General features: G+C 32.4%; 1 protein-coding gene across 3 annotated transcripts in view; it reads left to right on the top strand.

The window, feature by feature from the left end:
* The first annotated feature begins 1813 nt into the window (after nt 1-1813).
* The window catches only part of LOC124360054 (GIGYF family protein Gyf-like), a 90371-nt gene continuing 82284 nt past the window's right edge, over nt 1814-9900 (top strand). For all 3 annotated transcript variants that reach the window (XM_046813313.1, XM_046813310.1, XM_046813312.1), the window contains exon 1: nt 1814-1904. The gene's annotated coding sequence lies outside the window, so the exon portion shown is untranslated. The remainder of the gene's footprint in view (nt 1905-9900) is intronic.

Raw genomic sequence — 9900 nt, 5'->3', positions numbered from 1 at the left:
TCAGGTTATAAAAAGAATGAAACGTTTTCTTGAAAATACTCTGTTATATAAAACTACTGATTTATTTCGTTTATATTTTGCAACACTGCAGGTTTAGGTTATTTTTGCAAGAATTATCAAGAAGGTACTGTATTGTTAAAGCTCTCTACAAAAATGTCTGTTAGTTTCTAGCTTGATGTTAGTTGTATGGTAGTTGTAAATTAAACTATGTTAAATATGTTTTAATTTCATACCTGCCAATTTATTGATTTATTTAAAGTTATTTGTGCTTATATCTTGCTCGATAGGACTAATGCAAATTTTATTTGCCCTTTGGTCAAAATATTTTTAATTCCTAAAATTTGGCGTATGATATTTGTTTCTCGCAGTGAACGAACTACCTCCAACAAGTGATCAGTTGTGTCCGGTGGTTATAAACGAAGACAATTACTTCCTGAATCAGAACGTAGCGAAGTTAAACATTACTTTACCTGACCAAAACGCTTGTCTATAAGAATTGGTAGGCTTTCATGACGTACTTTGGCAAGTAGTGTCACAAAGGAGTAAGAGGACAAACTTCAATCCCCATTCTTTGAAGTTTATTTTTTGAACAATTTCATCACACAATGGACGACGTGTCCTTCGACGAAACCAAAAAGAAGCTAATACCACCATTTTTATACAAGATATTAAACATGTTACTAATTGGTGCAAGTTATTCTGTTATGAATAGAAATAAATATTTCTACACTTTTTACTATATAATAAGGTAAAGATCGTTCCTCAAACCTCTGATGCCCAGATGAAGTTGTAAAAAACTTTATATATTTATATATATATATATAAATGTCATCTTCTACGAATTTCAATAGAAACAATAAAGGTCTACTTGTACGGGGTTCGATTCAATTTATATTCACTTTATTCAAGATTTTCACAATGGACACGCACAGTACAAATATAAAATAGCGTTACTATTATATTAAAATATTTTTATTTAGTAACTGCATAAATCATTGAATAAAGAAGTTTACCTCAAAGTAATATTTAATGACAACACTGATTTTACAGTAGGCTACTACTATATGTTATATTAACTACTAAATTGTAAGATGAACTAAGTAACTTCAAAATTTTCTTTAAATAAGTATACTGATTTTTCAATAAAAATTATTTTTAACTTGCTTTAAATATGCAAATTTGTAGAGACTCTTTTGGAAGAAATAACAAGAATTTGAATCTTGAAGTGGAGAAATTTTGATTAAAAATTCTAAGTGATGTTTTATGATTTATGGATAACTTATATGGCGAGAGTTATAACCTTGATATGCTCCTAATTTAAGTATACTGTATTCAGGTTCATACATGCTTATGCTGTAAGACATTGTGTGATTGATTAATGTAAACTAAATTATATTTAAGGTAAATGACATACCCTCCACATTTGTCGTAGAGCGTAAAGACCAGAGGACATTTTATTTCCTACATGGTCAACATGTTTATCCCAACTAAAGTGTTGGTCCAACATTAGTCCAAGGAATTTTAAGTTTTATACTTGATTCATTTTTTAATTTTCTAGATAAATATTTGGCTTTAATTTTGATCTAGTTTGTTTTGTACTGAATGAAATAACATTTGATTTATTTGGATTTATAAATACCATTTGGATTTAGATTTTTAGTGTCTGAAACTTAATTAGGTTACAAATCTTCTATAGTTCGCTTTAAGATTCGATACTATAGGAATCGGTGTTATGAGATCTCACATTTAGATTGAAAGATTAATCAACAACGCCTTTTTTGGAGTATGTTTTTCTTTGATTCGTTGAAAAAACACATTTCATCTGCGCAGTGCGCAAGCGTTGGCGACACATCTTATATCTCCTGAAGTTCTGCCAGCCATATTGGTTTACTACTGTTTCCAAAGTAAGTCAATATAACTTATTTACTCAATTAACTAGGGAAATGCTACACAATTGAAAGAAGACAATAATGTATATGATAGCTTCAAATCAAATGATTAAGTGCATTTGATATGAAACTGCATACATTCCACATATTTCCTTAAAGAGAACCCTACTTTCTGCCACCTCGGCTGTTGCATTTGTTCTGAAAACTAAAACTTTTAAGTATGAAGCTCCATACTTAATAGATTATATTATTTAAAGGCTTGAATTGTATATTGTATGTTGCTATTAGTAAGTAACTAATTAAATTCAAACGTTGTCATTTATTAGCCTGCTATTGTTTTGTTTACAAAAATGGACTATATGCAGGATAGGGCAAACAATGAGCAGTAGTAGGTCAACTGACCTAACTCCAAAAATTCCGACTGTAGGTAGAAATGCAATAAGTTTTGTTGTATTGTTATAAATGAAGGCACAACAAGATTGGTGATTAAATGTTCCTTATATCCTCAAGAATTAAAATAATGTCATGTTTGTTGAGTGTAGAATCTAGGTCTAGAGTGTGACCAGATGTTCTGGTTTTAGATAATAGCACTGTTTTTATCATTGTGCCTCTCAAATCTTCTTAGTGCAGGGATCCGAATTACTCAGTATTTTTCTAAAATTCATATTCGTTTTATACTTGGTTTTTAATAGTTAAGAAAAGTGTAAACACGTCAGCTACTGGCATCAGCCACATCGATCACTTTAACCCTAGAACTGGCGGTTATTTCATCCTGTAGTGTCGGGCTGTTTTGGAGCTTCACGCAAGGTTTTTTTAAAAAAATTATTAAAAATATAAAATAAAAGCAATATAAATAAGAGTATATATTTTTGTGTTCAGAATTAAACGTAGAATTGCACTATATTGTAAAATTAACCATCAAAAATTTTCTAATAAACACTTTTTTTAATCAAATATAAAATTTACGAAAAATATTTCTTAAATTTGGGGGGGACCATACCTAGCAAATGAAGTTATAGTGAGAAATATTTATAAGTGAGATAGCCATTCTGTGTCAAATTTTATCTAGTTTCAGAAAAACAAACATTATACACATTTATGAAAGCATGATAAAGCTATAGAACAAAAAGCAGCGATGCGTATAAATTCTGAAAATCGGATGTACACGTAAGACTTTGGTAAAACAAGTTTTGCTAATACATTTATCTATGAATACATGTTATTTTGCATATTTTATTACTTAGAATAAAATAGAATATACAGTAGTAATTAAATAATTACCATAAATTATTTTTTGAAAAGTAAAAAAAGTTAAATTTTGCCATTATTCAAAAATTTTGCGAAAAATTTTCATTCAGCAAAATATAAAATAGTTTCTAAAGCTTGTACTATATCAAAATTTATAAATTTATGGTTTATAAGTAATAGGAAATATTATGTAGTTAGAAAACTATAAATATAACTAAAGATATTGAAAAAATATAGAATAACCCAAACAGTTATTATATATAACCAAAGAAATTACAGGAAATATATATTTTATTGTGAAAACTATCTATTTACCAAAAATAAATACTTACTTCAGAGCTAAAAGAGTGCTATAAATAACGTTTAGTAAGTGAAAACAATAACAAACTATGTGAAATGAATTTTAGCCAAGTCATTTTGCCATAGCCTACACAAAGCCGGTAATTTCTCAAACATATTTCAGTAAATAGAAATTGATTTATTCTAAAATATATATGTTTACACTACTACGACATCAAACAACACACTACACATTAAATACGACACTAAAACACGCGTAAAACTATTAAAACTTACAAATATCCACAGCTCGGCACGAAAGTGATACAGAACGGCAGCGGCAATATGGCGGTCACAACAAACGGCGTCGCGTTTTCTTTTACGTTCAAAATAACAAGCTTGCTACGTCATAACCATAATACAAAGAGGAATAAAACTCATCTGTTCCTTAGCATTTTTCTTCCCGAATCCAATGGTGCATGAATTATATCGATACGTTACCGGAGTATATTATAAAAAGTAATTATACGAGGGAATGTTTGATCGACAAAATTTTGACGGTTAACACCACAAAAGCGGCATTAACCGTCATAATTATGTCGATTAACAGTTCTAGGGTTAATTGATTTTGGTAAACATGAGGTTTTCGGGCAATAACAATCTGAAACCAACTCTATAATATTTCTGATGGGTGGACTTTAATAGGTGGCCTATTGTAAAGTATCTCAAACATGTGATCCAGGTTAAAGTTTATTTTGTTATTTATAATGCTTTGTTAATGCTTTTTTTTGCTTTGTTGTAATGTGTTATAATTGTTGTTAATGTATAATAATTCTTGTTTTTTTAATTATAGTATAATATCAGGCTACAGTGTCATAAGCAGCCACCAACGCAATCGGATTATGATTATCGATTTTAAATATCGATTCTATCGAGTAGGACATTGACCAATAGATATTAATAAATAATCATTGCCAGCTTTCTTTATTTAGACTATTGACATCATTACCAGCTGTTGTTATTGACGTCATGAGTAGGTTACGATAAGCAGCGGACCCGGTTTTTTATATCGAAGAATGTAGTCATTGATACCTAATGTTCGCATGTCAAATCCTAGACTATCAATCAATATAAAAGTATGGTACTTTGGGATTATACCACCACCATACCACCACCACCACCACCAGTATGAAGAACACAAAAATATAAATTTATAGAAACAAACATGCTAGAACGAAAGAACAACTCTTTAATTACAAAATTACAAACGAACAACGATTATCAATTGTTAATGGGGTCAGATTCCGTTATATGCCCCCAACACTTAGACTTTTTTCAATGAATTTAGAACGTTATAAAACGATGTAGTTGAGTAACAGAACTAACATTCCATCAATCAACAAGAATTTCCAGGTATTGTGATCGGTATTGTTGTCGCTGTTATCTTATCTTTCTCGAGAATCCCGATTATGGCAGGCCGCGCGGCATCACATGATTATTTAAGTTTTTTGCACAGTACACAATTGCCTTTCCATTACAATTCAATTTATATTTCTGATCAACTCCTCTAGAATTTGATATTTTACTGATAGGTACTATCTCGAGGAATGTTTTTCTTTCGTTGACAGCGCGGGGCAGCACCGGCGGTGCCAAAGCCCGCGCTGATGGCCGGAGGCACTCGCATTTTGGGTGGCGGAGTGTGATCAAGAATTTAGTTTTTGTTCGGTACGGTAATGTTCGTTTTTGTGTTTGGAGAAATTTTAGGGGTAAAACACGGAAGTACAACAAAGTGACGCACCAGCTGAACGGGCGGCAAGACTCGGGCAATCACATTATCTACTAAACTGCTCGACTTTGACCTCTGTCTGAGGATGGGGAGGGGTTTGCGATAAGACAATTCCTGTTTTATATTGACGAAATATTGTTCTACTACGCTAATCTAGTAATCAGTAGAAGCAAAATGTTAAATAATGATTCATGTCTGGGTGTGGTCGGTATAATCCCAAAGTACCAAAAGTATTATCAAAATATCTGTAGTTCTCAATAACAATCATATTTTTTAAATTAAAATGAATTTAATATTTACAGTGATCAAACAAATTATTATTATCAAAATTAGGAAAACTGAAGACGACCATATTTGCTCCTCTCACAGTTACAGTTATTTCTTTCCCATAAATTTCACATAATGGGTTTTTCTGAACGAGTTCAACATGATGAAGCCACAAAAAACGTGTCTTATTATCTTTCAAAGCAATGTTGTGTAGTTTTCTAAAAAATAGACTGCCATTTTTAATAATTAAAATTACTTATGTAAAATTGAAATATTACCTTACGTGTATTATTTGAAAGTGTTTACAGCTGTTGATTTAGATTATTTAAGTTAATTGTTCAAAATAATTAATCAGTATTGATTGATTATATCAATGGTTATGATTGAGTAATATCGTTTGCCAATTTCGATATAAAAAACCGGGTCCGCTTATCGTACCCTACCCCCATATTGTTCTTTGAAATATCTATTATGTTATCTGGTCCAACATTTTGTTTTTAGTCTTTGACAGTTTGCTTTCAGTCATTTGGATAGTCATGAATATCGATGATTTCAATCATTTGATAATCATCATTTGATTGTGTCGGTGGCCGGTTATTATACTGCAGCCTAATATTGAAGTTGGAGGTTGAAGGAGTACGATGAGGAGACCCGGTGTTTTATTCAATTATCGAATACGCGTTTATAAATCACATCAACATATTTATAGCCATAATCACAATCATTTTAAATTAAAATAACTAATATAATGCACATAGTGATAATCTTATAAATAATAAATGAGCTATAACAATCAAACGAACAAGTAGAACTTGATATAGGAAAAACTGATAAATCATAATGAAATGATTACAGCATAAAAAACATTTGCAAAATATGTTTTAAAACCGCTTCCCGGTCTACTTTATTTGCCCAAGTTGGTCATATTTAGGTCCACTTTTTTTACCAAAGGAAATAGTAGTTTTTTACAAGCGAATATATAGTATTTATATTGATTAAAAATTGATTTCATGTATATTTCATGTCTTTTTTAAAATTTAAAAACCTATATACAAGATTAACCCGTGAATACTCGGGACGTATGTATATGTATATATTATATTGTAAATAAAATTAATGTTTTGCACACGCAAACATACTCAAATTTTATTATAAATTGTATCTCAAATATTATGTTGTTATATTCACGATATATCTAATGAACTATATAAAAGGAATATAATGAAATTCTGCTAGAGAATAATTGAATGTTTTGAATATAAAAATATAAAAAAATAAAAACTCCCATCTGATTGTTCAAAATCACTAACAAGTTCTTCATTGCTCATGGTCTAATACACCTCTCAAATTTACTTGAAAATAAACACAGGAAATAATGTGAAACACAGCTAAAATGGCAGCACATTGAATGAGGAAGGATGACGCTAGTGCGATCTACCGATTCCTCTACAAACTATTACAGCGCACGTAAAGTGCTGCTGCAGGCTGGGAACTCATCAAATAACTACTGAGCAAGTTAATACGGGCCAGTCCAAATTAGAACGGACATTTATTTGTTGCACAAGTTTACTCAGGTTAGTCCGTTTATGAACATTTGTAAAAAACGGGTTACCTCGGGATAATCCTGGAAGCAGTTATTTATTTATATGTTCCCTCCTGTGTTGCAACCGTTTCGAGAAGTTGTTGAAGCATCTTTTTTAGAAAATCGTACTTCTGTTCTCCACAAATACTCACGGAGATGGTGTGCATGCAGGTCGGCTGATATGCTACTTTTTAAACTTTGTTTCACGGTCATTCATGAGCTTTCGACTGTCTGTTATTATCTCTAAAAGAAAATATGTTTATTATATGAAAAAGTGGTTATAGTTGATACAAGTTAGTTATTGTTAAAAAATCAGTATCGGTTAGTTATATCGAAAGTTGTAATTAAGTAATATCGTTTGTCGATATCAATATAAAAAACTAGGTCCGTTTATTGTACTCTACCCAAGTTTGGTAATATACTGAATCGTTCGATAATGAAGGCCGAATAACAAGTGTAGGCCGCTTATTAGTCTCGCCTTTCTGACAATGTAAGCTGTCCTTCTTCTGCCTACTGCCATGCACTTAATCCTCAAGGGCCTTTTTTTGTGCACCCCGGAAGCACACCGTCAGGCCTACCAGTCTTATGATTTCAGCAATTCCACAAATCGTCTAAAACAACCTATCAGGTCCTCTTGGGATGGCTAGGGGCATATCTGATGGATTCTTTCCCGACCTCAGATCACATTAAACTTTTAGCATGTGATCTAACTTTAGAGAAGTTGGTCGATCAAGGATATGATTCAAGGTTAGGAAAGTACTGATTGCATATGTCTCTGGCCATCAGTGTGGACTTCTTTTTTTGGCACCCTGCAAATATAAATGTTAAAGTTAACATTTATGAGTGTTTATATAACCTAAGTTTAAGTTTGGGTGCTATTTTGAGAAATTTTTTACCAGAAAGCCCGCACTCTTTGCCAAGGCCACGGGCATTTCTGATCATTACTTTCCCGATCTCGAATCATATACCAGATCGTCCAACATGATTTAACATAGGAAAAGTGGAAGAATCTAGGACCTGAACTGAAGTTGGGATGTACCAATCGGCAATGCCCTGGGAATCACCTTTGGTGCCACTCCGCACTTATTGTGAAATAAGTAAATCATCCTTCAAAATAGTACCTACATTCAAGCTCAGATTAGGTGAGGGCACATAAATATGAACGTAACTTTTTCTATTTATAATATTTACGGATGTATTATATATAACTGGTACTTTGGTAATTGTCCGGAGGGCAATAGGGGTTTTGGAATAGTTTTTAGTACCAGGGACCTATAAAAACTACATTATTATTAAAAACAGACTTTATTCGACTCATTTGTGAAAATTACGTCACTATATTGATCGGTTCTTGTTTTCTACCTCCCAAAAGGTGATGTCGGTGCGAAGTAGGTCACGTCTTCCCATCTACTTCTTGTTACACCAAAGTTAAAGATAACCTTTATGAGTGCTCATTTGAAAAATTTAACATTTACATGCCCTCACTTGATTTGAGCTTGAATTTAGGTACTATCTCGAGGGATCGTTTTATTATTTCAATTGAAGCTCGCACTGATGACCAGGGTCATTTCCGATCAGTACTTTCCTGACCTCAGACCAGGTTCCAGATCCTCCAGAATCAGAAACATCTTTATTCAAAGTTTACACATGGTGTACATGAATGCTGTCAAGAATATAAACACTATATATATATTTTTATATACATAAGTCCACGGGTGTTTGTAAAGTCCACAATAAATCCATAAAAAATTATAAACAATAAACAATGAATAATTTAGATAAGAATAAAATAAATGGTTACATTATTACATACAATCTATTATGAATTTTAAACAAAATTAGAGAAGGAATATAATGGTAAATTGGTTAGTAAGAGGACCTGATAGGTTGTTTTCGGCGGTTTGTGGAACTGCTGGAATCATAGACTGGGAGGCCTCATGGTGTGCTTCCAGGGTGCGCAAAAGGTCCTTGAGGCTTAAGTGCATGGCAATAGGCCGCATAGAAGAAAAAGAAGAAGTGGTTAAACTTTTCATACATCAGACCATGTTGGGCGATCTGATATGTGAATTGAGGTTGGGAAAATATTGATCAGAAATGGCCTTGGCCATCAGTGCAGGCTTTGGTGGACCCGCACTTCTGGTGAAGAAGACAAATAATCTTCGAGAAAGTACCTAAACTCAATTTCAGATCACGTGAATGCTCGTAAATACCGACTTAAAATTTTCGTTTAAGTATAGCCTAATAACAATTTGTAAGTATGCACCAATCGTCATTACATGTAATTTTCACAGCAAGTCAAATAAAGTATATTCTTACTAATAATGTGGATTGTTAGGTCCCTGGTAAGAAAAACTGTTAATAAAATAGTGGCCTCCAGATGAACACCAAAGTAGGCCTACCATATAACCTAATAACAAATGTAGATAGGGACTGATTGGCCTCGGATAATATCAAAGTACCAAAAATAGGTACTAAAAATTTAATATTATCCTGAATTAGTATAGACAATAGACAATACACTTTATTGACATGTTCGTTGAGAACAGTACATGCGTCATTGGTACAGATTTCATGGTTGTATAAAAAAATTACATAGCTTAATCTAAATTACAAGTTTAAAAATTCACTTTCTGAGTAAAAGGGTCTCTCTTGTAGCCAGGCAGTTAATGCTTTTTTTTAAACGTTTGGGTGGTTCATTCTTTAGGGATTCTGGAAGTTTATTGAAGTAGGCCGCTCCCTTATATGATGGTTTCCTGGCTGTGAGGCTCAGGTGGTGTACAGGCAGTGTGAAGTCAAGGACATGGCGTGTGTGTGATACTGTTGAAGGTCTCTGTTTCTAGTTTTTTCTT

Source organism: Homalodisca vitripennis, chromosome 4, assembly GCF_021130785.1.
Source record: "Homalodisca vitripennis isolate AUS2020 chromosome 4, UT_GWSS_2.1, whole genome shotgun sequence".
In the NCBI taxonomy this organism is placed as follows: Eukaryota; Metazoa; Arthropoda; class Insecta; order Hemiptera; family Cicadellidae; genus Homalodisca; species Homalodisca vitripennis.
The sequence above is the reverse complement of the archived record's forward strand: the minus strand, read 5'-3'. Positions and strand labels throughout refer to the sequence as shown.